Source organism: Bidens hawaiensis, unplaced genomic scaffold (assembly GCF_021521415.1).
Source record: "Bidens hawaiensis isolate Kalapana, Puna unplaced genomic scaffold, B.hawaiensis_p1.1 tig00013810_1, whole genome shotgun sequence".
In the NCBI taxonomy this organism is placed as follows: domain Eukaryota; kingdom Viridiplantae; phylum Streptophyta; class Magnoliopsida; order Asterales; family Asteraceae; genus Bidens; species Bidens hawaiensis.
Window position 1 is genome coordinate 1 of NW_027492181.1, and position 19,157 is coordinate 19,157.

Sequence of the window (19,157 nt, forward strand, 5' to 3'; positions counted from 1 at the left end):
ACAACTGCTACCGTTGTAGGTATAATTCCTCTATAAGTGAATGTATGGCAAATTAAACTAACAAAGCTACTAGGGTGAGGGTCTCCATAGAAGTGAAGTATGAAGATACAAAATAATAGTTATTTCCTTCAAATACAAAGCAAAATATTCGAAAAAAATAATTTACTTGGAAATTGCCAAATGCGAGTGGCACATGGGAAGGGTTAACCCCAAAAAAATTAATGCCATCCATGTTTGAAAATAATTTTGTTACTGATCATTACCAAAACTTGTTGGATCAAACAAATACTTTTTCATACTTGGGACCCAATCCATGATATGTGCATACCACATAGACTTTTTATGTAATTTTTTCATAACTCAACCCGACATCAATCAGACACATATCTAAACTAACTATGCAATTTTGTTTATTAATAACTTGAAGCTTATAATATATTAATTGCATGACTCAACCCATTTTCATCAATCCATATTGGCCCCTACTAACGTAAATTCTTGGATTCGCCACTGCACTAAAACTAATCCTATAGTACAGAATTCGGCCCTAGAGGTGGGTACTACCGTACTATTCAATTATTGGGTTAAACATGGCTTGATGATTCTCTATCACTTTGTAAGTTACACATGGTTTGTTTATCGTTGAGAATGTGGATGGTATGGATTTGTCGATTGGGAATCTAGGAATTTCTTATGCCAATTATCAATGATATTGATTGCCCTATATCTAATTCTAATGATCGTATATAAAAAAAGTTGGGCCTAATGCAAAGCTAAGCCTAAAAAACCATATCTTAATGCTACTTTTGGCTGATGGGCTTGGGCCACACTATCAAGTATCAACTAACACTAATTTTATCCAAAATAAATAAAAGTTAACTGGTTGGAACTTGGGACTAAAAACAGTTGCATTGAAATATTTTAGTACAAGTAGAGTAGCAGAAACGTACCAAATTTGAATCAAAATAACAAAAACTACAACTGATACTAGATAATTAAACCTTAAATTAACTTATTTAGGGTCACAAATCACACTTTATTCTGTTCAATTCCTTCCTGTGTAAACGTAGAACAAACAGCTCTCTACGTCCGATGTTCTTCCTTCATTAGTTCACCTGCACACAGACTTCCAGTTCTAAGTAAATGTAGTAAAATTGAATGAGTTAATTTCGGAAGTAATTACACGAATGGCCCCTTTTGGTTCAAATTTTCAATTACGTTACTAGTGTTTAAAAGTTACAAATAGTCCAAAAAAGTTAACATGGTACGTTTGGACGTTAAACCCATGTAAATTTACCCATTTACCCCTGTTCTTAAAAACAAAAATAAAAATAAAGTTTCTAACCATTAAATATTTATAAACTTCAAAGAAAACAAACAAAAACCTGTCGGTACTTAGTAAGTTGGTAACAATGTAACATGCATTAAAAATAACCTGTTTTGACCCAAACCCATTTCAACCCAACCCAACCCGACCCATTTTCACAATTCTAGTTCTTTGCTGTGAAAAAAGGATGAACATTAAATAAAAGATATATATTATACATGGTCCGAAATTGAGATTGCATTTTTCGGGAAGTTGCATTGCCATGCTCCGATCAACACCAGAGATGGGCGGGCCGTTGACCAGCACACACAAACAAGGTTGACCCAAGACACGAAGAGCCGAGCAACACGAATCATTTGGAGGAATTGGGCTAAACGGTGCAACTGAGGCCCGACAAGGTATCAGTTGGACAAAGCCGAGAAGAACGTGCTACCACAAGGAAACCCCATGCTCCCCTGCACCATCACCGCCAGCACCACCACAATAACCGCCGCCATCATCATTCTATTTTCTTTGTTTTCCATTTTGTATTAAATATTAAAATTATTACTTTTTTTGCAAATATTGTTTAAACACATTTATAGATGGAACTTTGAAGCCATGTGTATCACACATGATGCCTGTCATTCCTAATTATGTCTGAACTCATATGTCATGATTGATGTATGTGATACATTTTCATTGATATAAACATAATATTATTTTCATGTACCTTTTTTTCACCAAATAACTTATTAATTATCTCCTTTGTTTCCTTTAAGATTAATGACAGCAAGCTCCTTTTCTACAAAGTCTCCAGCACAAATGGGTGGGTAATTGTCGGCAAGAGGCGATTGTGCAAAATGCCCAAGCGGTTTTAGCACAGCATCCGACGCGATATGTGAAAATAACTACCAAAATAAAGAGAAAAACTTTATATAAAACCATATATAATGAAACACAATTTCATTTTTCATATAAAAGATTAATGCTCTTACTGTTGAGGATACTCTCCAAAGGCTTCGGTTTTGTTGTGATGCTGCATTAATTGCATCGAGTGTTCGGTTATTAACCACAACTTCGTGCATACCGGCTATACACTCGCCAGCTGTTAACCATTCTATCTGCAAACTCAGAATTTGTATACATTTTATAACCCAAAAAATAAAAATTGAACGAACATCTAGCTTTGATAAGTCTATAAATGAACCGAACATTCAATGAGTTGTTCGGCAAGAAGTTTGTTAATTTTATAATTGGAGTTGGAGGACAAGAACAACGCTTGTTCATTTAGTTACACAAACGAAGATGAACACATGCCTCGCTCGTGCACTCAAATTTGTTCGCGGTGTTCGTTCATTTTGCCCGTTTGTTAACGTTCGTTTGTTTAAGTTCATTTTTATATGTTTCTATAATTTTTATATCCAGTACAATTCAGTCTGTTTTTTATTAATATTTTAAGCAGAACAGATAGATGTTCACATTTACCTTTAGTTGGTTTTCGCTCAGTTATGTTAGCTTATGTTCATTCATCAATGTTCAGTTATGTTTGTCTCTTTACGTTCATGAACTGTTCCTTTACATTGTTAACGAACGAACATGAACACATTCATTTTCGTTATGAACGAACACAAATAAAAAAGCCTTGCTTAATTGTTCGTGTAAGATCAATTGTTCTATTAAAGTTAAAAAACAAACATGAACATGCCCTATTCGTGTTCGTTCGGTTCGTTTGCATACCTAGGCTTTAAAAATCTCAGTTCAGTGCAAATGGAGGTGACCAAAAGCATGTTCATAGATAGTACAACCATTATAGTTCTTATTGAAAGTCAATGTTTTAATCGCGCGCTGTGATAGATTTTAACTAACATAATCTAGGATTAGATTTCAGCATCTTGATCAGGAATCATAAGAATTTTGTACCTGTTTTTCCCGTCTGAATAAGAAGACATCCGACTGGAACTTTAACCTCTACTTTCTTCCATTTCTTAACCAAATACTTAGACCCGGGAATCGACTTCTGCCGTGAATTGTTAGGAAGTTAAGGTCATAATGGTATCCTGCAAAAACAGTGCCCTCTTTGCCATGGCGTTTAAGGTCACTCCCGGTTGGAGCAAGAAGATGTGGGCCCTACGATTCAGAAACTTGAAGTTCAATTTGGCTATAATTTTTGAAGTTAAAAACTTGAAATAATCTATAAAAGAACAACACTCACTTGCTTCATTAGACTAGTGAATGCGTCATTTGGCAGACCAAATCCAATTGCTGCCATTTCAGCAACAGCCTGAAGAAAACAAAATCCAAATTATTATTATTTTTTTAAGTCAAGAAATGATAAATAACAGAATATACAGACCTCTATTGCAGATATCATTTTAGAGCCCCATGAATCCATAGTTTCTTTCCATTCGGGAAAACCATCAGTATAACTGGCTCAGAGTTCAACTCCTAAACACGAAATATGCAAATCAATACCTGTAATAAAAAAAACTACTAATTATGTTTTAATGAAGAATAATTATGCAAAACCTGAAACTTGGTAGTTGATGGTCGAGGTCCGACTCGCCACATATACCGCCACTTAGGATCCGGGCCCGTTGGAATCAGGGGCTGGCTCTCTTTAGGCAATGATTTCAGCTTCTTTTGCATTTCCTCATCAACCAAACTTCGTGGGAACTTCAACTCCTTCTGGTGTCACACCAACCTGTTATAGCATCAGAAACTAGGAGTGTGCATTAAACCAAAAATACCGATCCGAAACCAAAAAATTAATCCGAAACCAAAAACACCGAACGGAAACAAAAACCATCAGTCTGATTCTATGTTTTTGTAAAAACCAAACTTACATGGTTTCGCATCCAGTAAAAAACAAAAATACCAAGCCAAATCGAATTTCTAGATTTTTCATTTTTTGTTTTAAGTAATTTACAAGAACTTAATAAATATGTAACTCAAATATTTTAGCCCAAATATGTAATAATCAATTAGTTACTAATTAACATAACGATTTAGGCATAAATTTATTGTTTATAGCCAATATTATTTTTCGACCCAAAATTTTCAACCTCAAATGACAAAACCGAAAAGAACCAAAAACGAACAGTCTTCAAAAAATCAAAAAACCAAAGTTTCGGTTTTCGGTTCGCTTTTAACCCAAAACCAAACCATCATAAAGATCAATTTCTAGGTTCAAAACAAAAAAAGCCCAATTTTCAGATAAATTTCACATTCCAAATCCACAATCAGCTCAATTACATTTCAATTCAACCAATAATAATAATAATAAAACAAATTCAATTTATCAATCCTTTTATGTCTCGCGGGTCTGACAATTTTCACTTTACATAACGCCACACCCAACCCGTTCCCGAACCCAATCAGCCCCGGTTTTTACAATAGTAACGGTTCCGGGTCTGACCATTTTCTCTTCACATAAACCGGGTAAGACCCACGTGACTCAAACCGATCAGACCCGGTCCGGGTCGTGAGAATACCACTAAACGGGTCCGGATCCGGGTCGGGTCAAAGACACCATTAACAAAATCAAACCTGATAATGAAGATTAGGACGCTCTTGAACCCGTTTCAAATCATCAGGCAGCTCGAAATACCTCTCCATCATATCAATAAACCGATCGTTATCTTGAGCAGAACATCTCGGATCTTTAACAAGCAATGCTCCGGTTTCTCTTAGGGTTTGACTGACCGCCGAGCAAATTGACTGCAATTGTGGGTTTAATATTAAACCCTCACCGCCGCCACCGCCGTAATTGCCGGATTTTACGGCCAGATATGGGTCCAGATCGATCACCGGTAACTCCATTTGCGTGATTGAGATTTGAGAAAGTGGTGAGATCTAAAAGATTGATGCTTGTAGTGTAAATGGCGGGAGAATTGTTTTATCTTTACGGCACGGAAGGTGTTTGCGTATGGGATACATGTAGTGTAGTGTGGTGGGTTTTGGGTTTTTAAGTAGTGTTAATTGTGGTTGGTTATGGAGTTAAATGAAAGATTTGGATCAAAAGTGTAATTTGGTGATAGTATAAGGACGGTTTGTGTAATTAGCCTGAGCGTTCCCTAAAAAGCATATTATTGGCTATCACGTGACAGTCGTTCTGCCGCCACAAGAACACACAGTGGGACGACAACTTAGATGGGGTTCAAACTAACAAACTTTACACAAAGCTTAGCTCAAATTATTCATAGCTAGTATCCACCTAAAGTGACACATGTAAGAGTCGAATTTAAGTCTCAGCTGGAAAACCTAAACCTCTTACCACTATGCCACGGGTGAAGGATTAAATATAAAACTATTTAATATCATTAATTATTATTAATATATTTTAAAATTTTGAATTTAATTAATTATTAAATAGGTGGATATATCTTTCAAAAAAAATTAAATATGTAAATAGATATCATATAAATTGTAAGAGTATATGCGATATCTTATGTATACAGACAAGAATAATAGCATGCATCTACAATGCTCTAAGGCTATATGTAGTAGTGGAGAGGCTATAAAATGAGACGTTTTGCGTCATATGACGCCCAGTCAACAATAGTATTGTAGCCTTATATACATACATATATATATATATATATATATATATCGCACACAGCCTCAATATAATAATAATAATAAATAATAATAATAAACAAGGGCGAGAAATACCCCCCCCCCCCCCGTTATCGCCCCAAAAATCGTCTGGGGCGGTGTTTGCACCCAAAATCGCCTCATTTCGCCCAGACTTTCCGCCCACTACACTTGGTCTAATAGGTTAAGTAGAAGGTAGATTTCGAATAAAAAGCACATAGACATTCTCATTTTTAAGAAAATATGATCATTAGGAAATCCCAAATGAACAAGCAAGCAAGGAGAAGAGGCATCTTCATATAACAATCTATGAGAATATAAAATCTTGAAAATGTATGATTATAAATATAATATTTTTGTCAAAGTTCTTGTATTGTAATGAGAAAGATGAACACATTTATACAAGATTGTCTTCAAGGTTAGTTGGGCCTCAACCACCGTTAAAGGCCCAATATAAAAAAGGGTTGAAAATTGTACTTTATACACACATATACATACACTCACGATTTATATCAAATACAAAAGCAACTGTTCAAAGCGTGTCAATCAGATAAAACCATAGTGGCAATCCTATAATTGTCACACCCCGATCAAAGGCGGCGGAACATTTCGGGGTGCAACGTGATTGAATAAATACACAAGATACTATTAAAGTGACAATATTTAATCAACTTATTAATTTCATTCAATCACCAAAGTAACACATATTGTTCATACAAATAACATCAAAACATAAGAAATATATATTGTTCATTCTTCTAATAACCTAGCGGTATCAAAATAGAATGACGTCTTCAAACTCCAACTCAAGTAATAATCAAACCTGTAACATGCATAAAATAACATTTGTCAACACGTATGTTGGTGAGCAATTTCATAGTTTTGAGTATATATAATATGAGTGAAATCCACAAACGTATATGAGACTATAAATAAAAGCATCAATCATGGTATATAAAACATATGTAAATGAGGATCCTTTCTAATCGGTAAGAATACCGACATACTTGGATAATGAGGCCCTATTCTACTAGCACAAGGCTAAGTAGTTAGGGGAGCGTATGATCATACTTAATGAGGCTCAACAACAACATAAAAATAAACACTCGCGCACGTAAAGCATATGAGACATATAACACACAATAGAGCAAGTATTCTAGCATCATATACCCTAAAGTTTGTGGTTTGAGAAATGAGTATAATATAAATCATTTTTGTTTGAATAAGTATGCATGTTACCCCCAAAAGATAAAAGTGAAAACGGGGGATGAAATGTACTCAATTTAACTAAGTAACTTGAAAGATTGATTCGTGAATAATCGGAGATCGGGTTTAACGAGCAAGACCTAGATTAAACGAGTCTTAAATTAGTAGGTAGTCTTGGAAGGGTTTAAAATAAAATATGACAAGTAAAGTAAATAAATGAAGTTTATGGTTTTAAAAATGTAAATACTTGGGAAATTAAAGACATGTTCTAAATAGTAAGTTTACTCGAAACCGGGTCTTGGTATTTCATTCATAATTATTACTCAACCTATGTTAAGTAACTTGTGTGGGTTATAATGCACTAATGCAAGACCCTTTAGGTATATGAACACCAAAACAAGGTTTTAATCGAGTGTTCGGATTTGTTAACTTGGGTCTAGATAATTAACTAAACTCAAAGTTAACTTTCCAAAATGTTTTGAGATAACTCAATAAAATCGAAAGACTTAACCAAGTATATAGTTCTATTATGAAGAACCTTAACGTCCGTTAAGTGTGTATTTGGTATCACCGGTCCAAGCTTGTTATAAGATCAAGTTGGATACCGACACACCAAGTAAGTTGATAAAATACTTAAATTTAGTTTAAAATACATTCTTGAAGAAAAGATGAGTTTCGATGGCCAAAAACACACTTGTGTGTCTTAGGCAAGTGAACTTGGTTTAGTTCGGTTTTGGTTCGGTCTTTGACTTGGAATGATGCCGAGGATGGTTGCCACATACCCAAATACCATAGAACTATCAAAATGGTTTTAGAAGTTACAAGGTTCAAATCTTTCATAAACATGTTTATTTAACTATTTTAAACAAAACTAGTAAACAAAACTATTTAAAACAAAAGCTAGTAAACAAGAGTTCGGTCTTGATTCGGGTCTAATCTCGGGATGAAACCGAGACTAGTGACTTCATACCCAACACCATGGAACTCTTTAAACATGAATTAAAACTAAACTACTTACAATATAAACAAAAGCATTAAAGGGAAATAGTATAAACAAGACTAGTAAACAAGAGTTTGGTCTTGGTTCGGTCTTGATTCGGGTCTAATCTCGGGATAAAACCGAGACTAGTGACTTTATAACCAATACCATGAAACTCTATAAACATGAATTAAAACTAAACTACTTACAATATAAACAAAAGCATTAAAGGGAAATAGTATAAACAAGACTAGTAAACAAGAGTTTGGTCTTGGTTCGGTCTTGATTCGGGTCTAATCTCGGGATAAAACCGAGACTAGTGACTTCATAACCAATACCATGAAACTCTTTAAACATGAATTAAAAGCTAAACTACTTACAATATGAACAAGACTAGGAAAGCATTAAAGGAAAATAATATAAACAAGAACTACAAAGAGTTCTCCATGTAGCCTTGCCTTGTAGCATATCACCTCCCGAAGAAGATGAAAGCCGAAGGAAACAAGGGGTGCATATTATATATATGTTGTGCCACAAGATATAAATTAATAAGTAACAAACAAGAATTAAAGAAGGTTATTGCTTGATTATTAAGAACCTTAGAGGTTAGAGATATGAACTTTATTTGGGAGAGAAAGAAGATGAATGAGCAAAGAATAATGAAGAGGATGGGGTTGTTTATATAGGGAAGGAGTCAAACTTGTTTTCCTTGTTTTATATCAATACTTGCATGTGTTTTTTTTTAAAAAAGGTTTAAATAATACAACCTAGTAACAAATCCAAAAGCTAAGAGATGATTATGAAACATAAAAATCCAACATTTTATATTAGTGAAAGATTTGGTTTACAAATCGGGTTGGGTTTTGATACAAATACAAATACAAAAAAGATCGAAAATGACGAATGTTACAATAATTATAGTCGTCTTCTTCTTCTTCTTCTTCTTCTCAAATATGATATAACTAGTCTCTAACAATGACTTGATGATAGTGATTCTAAACACCGGTAACTTATTTGTTTAAGGGCCAATTAAGATTTCCCTATAGATACCTTTAATAGAGAATGCAAGGAGATTTCATAACTTACCATCATCGTTATTCATTAAGATTGATTAGAAGAGTTATAAACTTCTTAAGAACACTATTGAGTATTCTTACTCAATCGCCCATCAAATTAAGGTATCGTAACGAGAATCATGGTTTCATCCCTTGCATCAAAGATAACCGTTCCTACTAGTATATATGGTTAATTTGTTTCTACCAGTATACATGGTTAATTTGATATCTAACTTATATTCTTGATTGAATTTACATATTAGTGATTTATATTATAGCACATGTTTTAATGATATAATCAACATAATTGCACAAGTGGATTCTGTTTTGTTTTGTTTTGTTTTTCTTATTTTTTGGTTACATTTTTGTTTATTTTCTAATAGAAAAGGTACAAATGTTATTTTATACAAAATTACATCACTTTAGTAAATAGCTTTCTAACAACATCGTTTATATAGATACTCATTTGCTAAATTTAAAAAGGAAAAAAACACCATTGAAACTTGAAAGGCATTCACAATTCTGTATGCCTTGTGTGGCACAATTCAGAAATAAACAGTTTTTTTTTCGCGTACTCTTGTGTATGCAATTCTCCTTCATGATATTGCAACACTTTCTTGGTGCAATTCTCTTGTGTATGCAATTCTCCTTATAGATACTCTTTACATAGTTTTCCAACAACATCGTTTATATAGATACTCATTTGCTAAATTTAAAAAGGAAAAAAACACCATTGAAACTTGAAGGCATTCCTTGTGTGGCACAATTCAAGAATAAACAGTTTCTTTTTTTCGCGTGCTCTTGTGTATGCAATTCTCCTTCATGATATTGCAACACTTTCTTGGTGCAATTCTCTTGTGTATGCAATTCTCCTTATAGATACTCTTTACATATTATTAAAGCAATACAATTTGTACACATGTCATTCAACTAGCCTTTTCACATCAATTGTCCACATGTCATTCAACTAGCCTCTCCATATCAATTGTCCACATGTCATTCAACTAGCTTCTCAACATCATTGCCAAGTCATCAAACATTTTTTTAATAAATCAAAAATTAGTTGCGTGGACTAGGATTCGAACCTGGGCTTTGAGCGAGATGAAAGTCTTAATACATAGCACACAAACCATCCAACTAAGCTATCTTGATGTCTTTAAAAATGAAAAATATATCATATATATTGAAAAAACACATTGTATTGGAAGTGGACAATGGAAACTAACTCAAAAATGGAAATAAATCTTATGTATATTAGTGCATGTCAATCTTTACAAAATATTAAACAATGAAAATTAACTAAAAAAGAAAGTCTATATATATATATATATATAGGGTTGGTATCATTTAAGAACTCTAAAAAAGTTAAGAACTCTTAGGAACTCTAAACAACCAAACATTTTTAAATTTTTTTTATATATTAACATTATATAAAAGTAGCTTTATCATATTTATATAAAAAATTTTGATTACATATATTAATCACAAGTTTACATATGTGTAAAATTTATGTACTAACAAATTTACATAGGTGTAAAACAAAACAAATATATGTATAAAAACTAATTTTCAAGGGTTCCTTTAAGTTCTTAAATAATTTATGAGTTCTGTAATGATACTCATCATATATATATATATATATATTATATTTATATATTAATATTTTAATCTCTTTCTCTCTCTCGGCTTACTAACTCCACCATCCACCATCTTCTATATTCCGGTAATGTAGATCGAGATTAATCGTTTTCCGGTAAGGTTATATATTATACTTTAATGGCCAACAATGTCATATGATTTTCCGGCAAGGTTATATTTTTTTCCGGCAACATCATATTTTCTTCCGGTTATTGTAGATCTAACCTTTTTATCTTTATGTTCATCGTTAACTGATTTTTTTAAAATCAGTTTAGTTTCTAAATCAAAAACGGCAATGAAACTAATATTTCTACGTATTTACGTTATTTCGGTAAGTTTTCCGTTTATGTGTTATACCTATAACGATGAGTGTTTTATTTTTATTTGAAGTTTAATATTTTTCCTGTTTTTTTGTTATACATGTTTTTCTTCTATGTTCTAAATATAAATCAGCTTCATCCATATTCAGTATCATTATTTCTTTTTTTCGGTAAGACACTTTTAAATTATCCGGTTATAAATTATAATTCTAATATTCCATAATATCAATTTATAACAAAACTTTATTATTTCAGGTAATCTACCCGATTGATTTACGAAAAATTTGATTTTAGTTTCTTAATAAAAACGGAGATACCATAGTTATTATCATTATTTGTTATTTTCCGGTAAGACATTTAAATTTTTCGGTTATAAATTAAATATCAAATGTTCCATAACATCAACATTAATATTCTACTTTATGATTTTAGGTGAATGTCACGAGTCATACAACCTAATTTCAATTTAAATTCTATGAAAAAATCCGAAATACCATGGTCACTCTCACAATTTCGTTTTTTCAGTAACACCTTTAAAATTTTTCGGTTATTAATTATAATTAAAATAATCCATAATATCAATATTAATATTCGATTTTATTATTTCAGGTTGTTGTCCCATTCATATTATCTAATTTCACGGATTGATGATGACTTTATTAGATGTATTTTTTTATATTGATGTATATTTATTTTTTGAATAATCATGTATATTCGTGTACATATTTAATTATCCCATTAATACAATTTATTTAGTTTGATTTTCCTTATTTGTTTAAATAACCGAATTAACATGGATATTGTAACTTAAATAATTTAATTATCCCAATCACACTTTAATTAACATCAATATTGAATATTGACTTTTCTTATAAATAATGGTTCATAATAATAATAATGATTTGACTACAGTATATTATTTTATATAGATTTAAATTTTGATTATATTTTAAAACTTACCTTATATTACCGTATTTTTATAATTTACAAAACTATTTGATTTCTATTTATATTCTAATCAAAAAAATTTATTATCGTTATAAAATTGATCACCACATATAAGTATATGTAATGGATAGTTATAAAATTGATCATGCACTCAAATTTGACCTTACATATTTAAGGTCAATGTAGGTCAATGCTTTGAATATGGTAATTCCAAACAATATTGGTATATGATTAACCATTAATTTATAATTAATGGTCCATAATAATAATGATTTGACTAAAATAAATTTTTTTATATACATTTAAATTTTGACTATATTGTTACATTTAAACAACTTAATTTTAGAATTAATGATCAATAATTCATACTTGATGTTCTTACTAGTTAAAGTGGTTAGGGAACATCGATTCTAGAAAAATTTTCAATAAACCTACGGTAATAGCCGGCCAAACCTAAGAAACTTCGGATCTCGGTTGGCGATTTTGGAATCTCCCACTTAGAGATGGCTTCAATCTTAGCGGGATCGACTTGAATACCGTTGACGTTAATGACGTGTCCAAGAAATTGCACCTCGTGCAACCAGAACTCGCATTTCGAGAACTTGGCGTACAACTTCTCGGTTCTAAGAATTTCAAGCAACGTTCGAAGATGGACTTCATGATCGGCCTTGGACTTAGAATAAATCAACATGTCGTCGATGAAAACGATCACAAAATTATCCAAGTAAGGCTTGCAAAAACGGTTCATCATGTCCATGAACGCGGCTGGCGCATTAGTAAGTCCAAACGGCATGACCGTGAACTCATAATGTTCATACCTTGTTCGAAACACGATCTTTGGAATATCTTCGGATTGGACTTTAAGTTGGTGATAGCCGAAACGAAGATCGATTTTTGAAAAGAAGCTAGCACCTTGAAGTTGGTCGAAAAGGTCATCAATACGATGGAGTGGATATCAGTTCTTAATTGTGACTTTGTTCAACGCACGATAATCGATACACATATGCAGGGAACCATCCTTCTTCTTGACAAACAGTATTGGCGCTCCCCAAGGTGACGAACTTGGTCGAATAAAACCTTTCTCCAGTAACTCATCGAGTTGTTTCTTTAAATCTTTCATCTCAGTTGGCGCTAAGCGATACGGGGCTTTGGAGATCGAAGCGGTACCGGGAATAAGATCGATCCTAAACTCTACTTCGCGATCGGGAGTAATTCCGGGGAGTTCATCAGGAAAAACATCAGAAAAGTCAGAGACTATAGGTACGTCTTTTATCTCCTTTGGCTTTGACTCTTCAGTGACGTAGGCCATGAATGCTAAGCATCCTTGGTTTAAACATTTGTTAGCCCTAATCATGGAAATTATGCTAACGTGGCCAGCGTCTTTGTCCCCTTCAATTCGAATCGTTCGTTTATCGGGGCTTGAAGTTCAACGGTTTTACTATTGCTGATGATACAGGCATGGTTATCGGATAATCAATCTATACCAAGTACAATATCAAAACCAGCCAGACTCATAGGCAACAAACAGATAGGCAGAATATAACCAGCTAAAAGAATTTTTCCATTTTCAAGGGCTTCGGAGATCTTAACGATTTCACCGCTAGCAGTCTCGACGCTTAGAGTCTTATCTAACTTTATTAAAGGTTCGTTTAATAGACTACAAAAACTATAATATATAATACTCATATTTGCACCCGAATCATATAAAACTCTAGCATAGGTTTCGTTGACTAGAAACGTACCGGTGATGGTTTCCGGCAAGTCAACGGCTTTCTTTGTGTCGAGTACGAAGACTCGAGCGTTTCCTTTCTTGTCTTTACCACTTCCACCCGCACCACCAGTCGCGGGTTTGTTCTTTGGGCACTCGAAGCTCAAATGGCCCATTTCCTTGCAATTGTAGCAAGTCATCTTCTTCTTCCAACAGTCAGCAGCCGCATGACCCGTACGGTTGCATGACTCGCAGACTTTAGGAGGCGGGGCGAAGTTGCATCGACCCTTGTGATACCTCCTACAGGTCTTGCATGGCGTAGATTTGTTTCGATTTACACATTTGCCTTTGAAGTTGGCATTTCCTCCAGCTCTCCCTTGGGTGGTTGTTGTTGTAACCTTCTTGTCCTCTTCCTTGTTGCGGACCATGCCGCCCATCAGATAACTGGCTAACTCCGTCGCGGAGTCAGTGGTTTGAGGTAGGTGTGACCTCACCATGTCGCGGATTTCCCGTGGCAGTCCCCATATATACCTTGTAACCTTGCTGGATTCAGGATTCACCAGCTGGGGAACTAGACGGCAATACTCGTGAAACTTTGTGTTGTATTCACGGAGATTCGTCCCCACGACCTTAAGATTGAGAAATTTCGTTTGGATTTGGTCGGTTTCATGCATGGGACAAAATTTTGCCATCATCAACGCTTTAAACTCATCCCAACTCAAATTATACATCACTTCTCTCCCTTTGCTCATCAACAGAGCATTCCACCATTCAAGTGCTTCACCCTTGAACATGAGTGCAGAATATTGGATCTTTTCCTCCTCGGAACACTTGCTCGTTATCACAATTGTTTCCATCTCCTCAAGCCACCTCACAGTCGTGATGGCTCCTTTGTTACCATGGACCTCTTTCGGTCCATAGTATTTAAAATCTTTGAATGAACACCCACTAATCTTCATTTTCTTAAACTTTTGCCTAACTCCCGCGTCGGTGTTAGACTCATGAACACTCTCCTCGACTCGAGATGGATTCGGACGGGATTTAGCGAAATTTCGGGAAGGATTAATGGAATGAGAATGTTTTGTTTGTCTAGATTGAGACCTAGCCGTAGACTCTTCTCTCACCGCGTCCTTAATCATCTTTTGTATTTTATTCATGTATTTTTGGGGAATATCTTCTTCTTGATTTCCCATGGGGTCTTTCCCCTTTTCTTTTATCTCCTTTTCTTTTCTTGCATTCTTGTTGTTATTGCTTTGTTCAGACATTTTTCTTTTTCTTTTCAATTAAGTCTGAAATTTTTAACAACGTTTCTTTTATTAAACACCTAATTTATTACACACACACACACATATATATATACATATATATATATATATATGTTTCGGTCAAAAATTAACAAACTAACTTTTGATCAAATTAGTGCGTGAGGCGAGGTGCTTAATGGTAAAAAGATTGAACATGAGGATATGATTACGAGGGAAAAAACCCTTGATTATGATAATCTTCATTTCGGTCAAGAGTTTACAACGTATCTTTAGTCTAATCTCTTCGGTTAAAGATTATGAACTTAACTTTTGGTTGAATTACGCTTAATTATTATGATCTCCGGCACAAAAAACCCCCGGACGATGAAAACTATCACCGTCGATATTATTAATAACAAAATCGGTGATTACAAAGGTTGGAGCTGATTAGTAAACGTAAGCTAAGTGATACAATGAGTACTAACAGCTAAACAAGTGAACTGTGTGTGTCCTATCGATACTATCAGCTCGAATTTATAATAAGAAGATTACAATTGTTATTCCGATTATTCGGGAAACCCTAGACTAAGTCTTTAACAAGCCGTTACTGCCCACGTTGTTTGTTGGCGAAGTTCAAGTAGTATTCCGTTGCAATCCACGTTCTTATAAACATATTTAACACATGCTCTTATCTGCAAAACAATCAGATAATATAGGACAATTGAATTAGTCAACGTACCTTCCTCAGAATAACCGCTTAAGTCAACATCCTTAAGTTAGGCTCAATTCCGAGGATAAAAAATCCGCACCCAACAATTGCCCCCAATTTTTACCGCGTGACAGCTGTAAAAATTTTTAATTTTAAAATCAATGTTATCTCTACAGTTTGAAATGACGTGTTGCGGGAATCGAGGAGATTCTACAACTGTTCCTCTAGGTTATAATTAAAGCATTCCCAATCTTCTACACCATAATTCTCTTCCACCGATTCATAATCAGGTTAGTTCTCCTCTCTTGTCTTCTTAATTTCTTGAATTTTTTCTTCCGATCCACATAAAAAATGAGGAAAATAACCCCTCGTGCGCCCAATCCTTTCTGTTTCGCAACCTCAGAGGATTTCATTGACCAAGCTATCATTCCGGCGACTGAAGAAGACCAGTGTCTTTTCAAGGATCTTGACATCAGGTTCTTGAAAGATTCAGGTTTGCTGCCTTCCGAAGCCATTATTAGACCTTACGACCCCAAAACCAAAGCCGACTTTTCATCCAAAACCTGGGTGTGTTTCTTTTATTATCCCTTTTCGATCGGCCTTTCATACCCGTTTTCCCCACTCATACAAGAGTTCTTTGACGTGACCGGATTCTCGTATTCACAAGTCATGCCGATGGTGTGTAGGATTTTGGCAACAGTAGACCGTTTGAACAAAACCCGTGGACTATCCATAGGTGTGCCTAAGATTGCTGCAACTTATAACCTCCGGACTCACGGATCCTTTCGCTATTGTCTTCAATCCAAGTCTAGCCGTCTTTACATGGTTCCCAAGGTGTCCGGTAGCGACCCTGATTGGAAAAAACATTTCTTTTTCGTTCGTCGGGATTCTATTCCTGATGGGATGAACTTGCCTACTAAATGGGTTCATAAGGGTAGGAAATCTGTAGGATAAAACTTCTCTTTGCAAATGATTCATCTTAACATGGTTTGTTTTTTGACAGATGTGTTTGAGGATTTGATAAAGCTTAGGAAGGATACGAAGAAAAGGCTCAAGGAGTTGTTCAAGATTCCAGCAGAGGAAAGGGAGTTTTGGTTAGAGGAAGAAATAGGAGAAACGAGTGTGATTGCTGCAAAACCCGCTGAGAGCATGAATTCTGGTAAGTGTTTTGGGGATATTAGGTTTTCTAGGGATTTTGTTATCTTGAAAATAACTCAATAAACCATTGTATAGGGATGCCGAAGCCAAAGTCTTTTAGCTTAGTGGATTTGGATGATCTTATTGAGGATAGGACTGTGGTGAAGCAAGAACACTCCAACTCACTTTCTCCGTCGGTGAGAGTCCCAACAACTCGCCAAAAAAGCGCCGCACATAAGAAGAGGAAAGCCACTACTTCGGCTGAGACCGAGCCTTTTGCTGACATGATCATTACTGATGCTGTGGAGAAGCTTCAAGCTCTTGCTAAATTTCTTGGAACAGTAAGTATTTTTTGCTTATCCTGAAAATAGTAATCTGCAGAAAAACTAATATTAATTTGGGATAACAGAAAACCGAAAGTTACCGTCAGATATACCAAGATGCTGAATTGTCCAAGAGAGAGGCCGAAACCAAGCTCGCCGATCTTCTACAAGCCGTTGACACCAAGGACCAGCTACTCAAAAAGAAGGACAAAGAGATCTCGGATCTCAAAGCCTCATTTGAGTTGGAGAAGACTGAGTTCTTCGAGGAGACCAAGAAGTGTGCAGCCGCCAGTATTTTGGAGTCGATGATCAAGATGTCAGAGGAAGCACAAGCAAAAGGTCATATGATGGACTCCTGGAATTCTGTGGCTTGGAAAAAGAAGCTCTAGATGCTAGGGGGGAACCCGGACTATCTTTTCCTGCATCATAATATTAGTATAACTTTTTTATGACCTATATTGGCATCCTTTCACTTTTTCCATTCTTACAAAAAACCCAAGTTTTATGAAAAATCTTTAAGTAATAGTTTAAGTTTTACCAATAAACCAATATCAAGTCATAAAATTTAAATAATATGAAAGATAAAATACTTGCAAATAGTAACTCATCAGAACCGTGTATTAATTAACCTGGAAATCGTCTAGACCTTCTTATCCTAGAAATAAGATCATTGTTTAGAATATCCCTCAAATCCTGAGGATTTAGCAATAGAATTGTAATATCAGCATTATCCTGAAAATATTTTTAGAGATTCTGGCAACAAGGTCTAAATAAACTGGCGACAAGGCCCTTTAGAAGAGATGTTAATCTTTTAAACCTTAAGAATGAACTGGCGTCAAGGCCCTTTAGAAGAGATGTTCTCAAACCTTAGATTATGGTACGTCTACCATAAACTTGTGATTCAAACCAATAGCCGAGGATAACGAGGTAACAAGTCACTATATTTCATGTGCTGGCCCCGCTTCTCGAACTAAGGCCGAATAAATCATGCGCTACAGGCGTCTTTAAGAAGAGATGAAGATGCCTTAAACCTCAAGATTCAAATCAATAGCCGAGGATAACGAGGTAACAAGTCACTATATTTCATGTGCTGGCCCCGCCTTTCAAACTAAGGTTGAATAAACGTGCGCTACGAGCGACCTTAAGAAGAGATGAAAATCCTTAAACCTTAGAAGAGGTGAAAATCTCTCATACCTTAGGAATAAGCTGGCGACAGGGCCCTTAGAAACTTCATTTCATATGAGAATCCCTCATATCTTCAAAACAGTCAACTCTAAGTGAGGGGTGGGTGTTAGCCTTGCTAACACCCCTCCGATGCTTAAGTCAGTACTTTGTTTGAAGAATAATAATATTAAAAATGAATAAAAGTATAAGTTTGAGTACATACCTTGACTGTTTAGTATAACAGTTATCATCGGGATAGGAGTCTTACATGAAATATTTTTTGAGGTGTATAGCGTTCCAAGCCCTTGGTAGTAAGTCACCATCTAAAGTAGACAATTTGTATGCCCCCTTTCCTGCTTCCGAATCGATCAAGTAAGGACCTTCCCACTTTGGTGCGAGCTTCCCATCCGTAGGATTGGTAGTATTTTGAAAAGCTTTTCGGAGAACCAAATCCCTTTCTTGAAACCTTCGAACTCTGATATTCTTGTTGTAGGACTTTGCTATCTTCTGTTGATAAGAAGCCATTCTGATCTTTGCCAAATCCCGGAGTTCTTCTACCGCATCTAGATCTTCAAGTAGACTTCAAGTGTTATCTTCGAAATTTTGATGAGTGACTCTGGCCGTCGGGATAACCATCTCTGTGGGGATAACTGCTTCAGCTCCAAACACTAATGAGAAAGGAGTCTGACCAGTAGCATTCTTCGAAGTGGTTCTATCTTCCCAAAGAACGAAAGGTAGTTCCTCGGCCCACTTTCCTTTCTTAGACCCCAACTTTTTCTTCAGGTTATTAATGATGATTTTGTTGCTTGATTCGGCCTGTCCAT

At 35.0% G+C, this 19,157-nt stretch overlaps 1 pseudogene across 1 annotated transcript; it reads right to left on the minus strand.

Moving 5' to 3' along the window:
- Positions 1-1,468: 1,468 nt before the first annotated feature.
- On the minus strand, positions 1,469-5,353 carry LOC143545044 (2-oxoglutarate-dependent dioxygenase frbJ-like; annotated as a pseudogene). The gene is made up of 7 exons (XR_013137356.1): positions 4,856-5,353; positions 3,836-4,010; positions 3,663-3,754; positions 3,522-3,590; positions 3,234-3,436; positions 2,305-2,433; positions 1,469-2,217 (listed from the first exon to the last, which is right to left on the minus strand). The product of XR_013137356.1 is annotated as a 2-oxoglutarate-dependent dioxygenase frbJ-like (transcript).
- Positions 5,354-19,157: the final 13,804 nt, after the last annotated feature.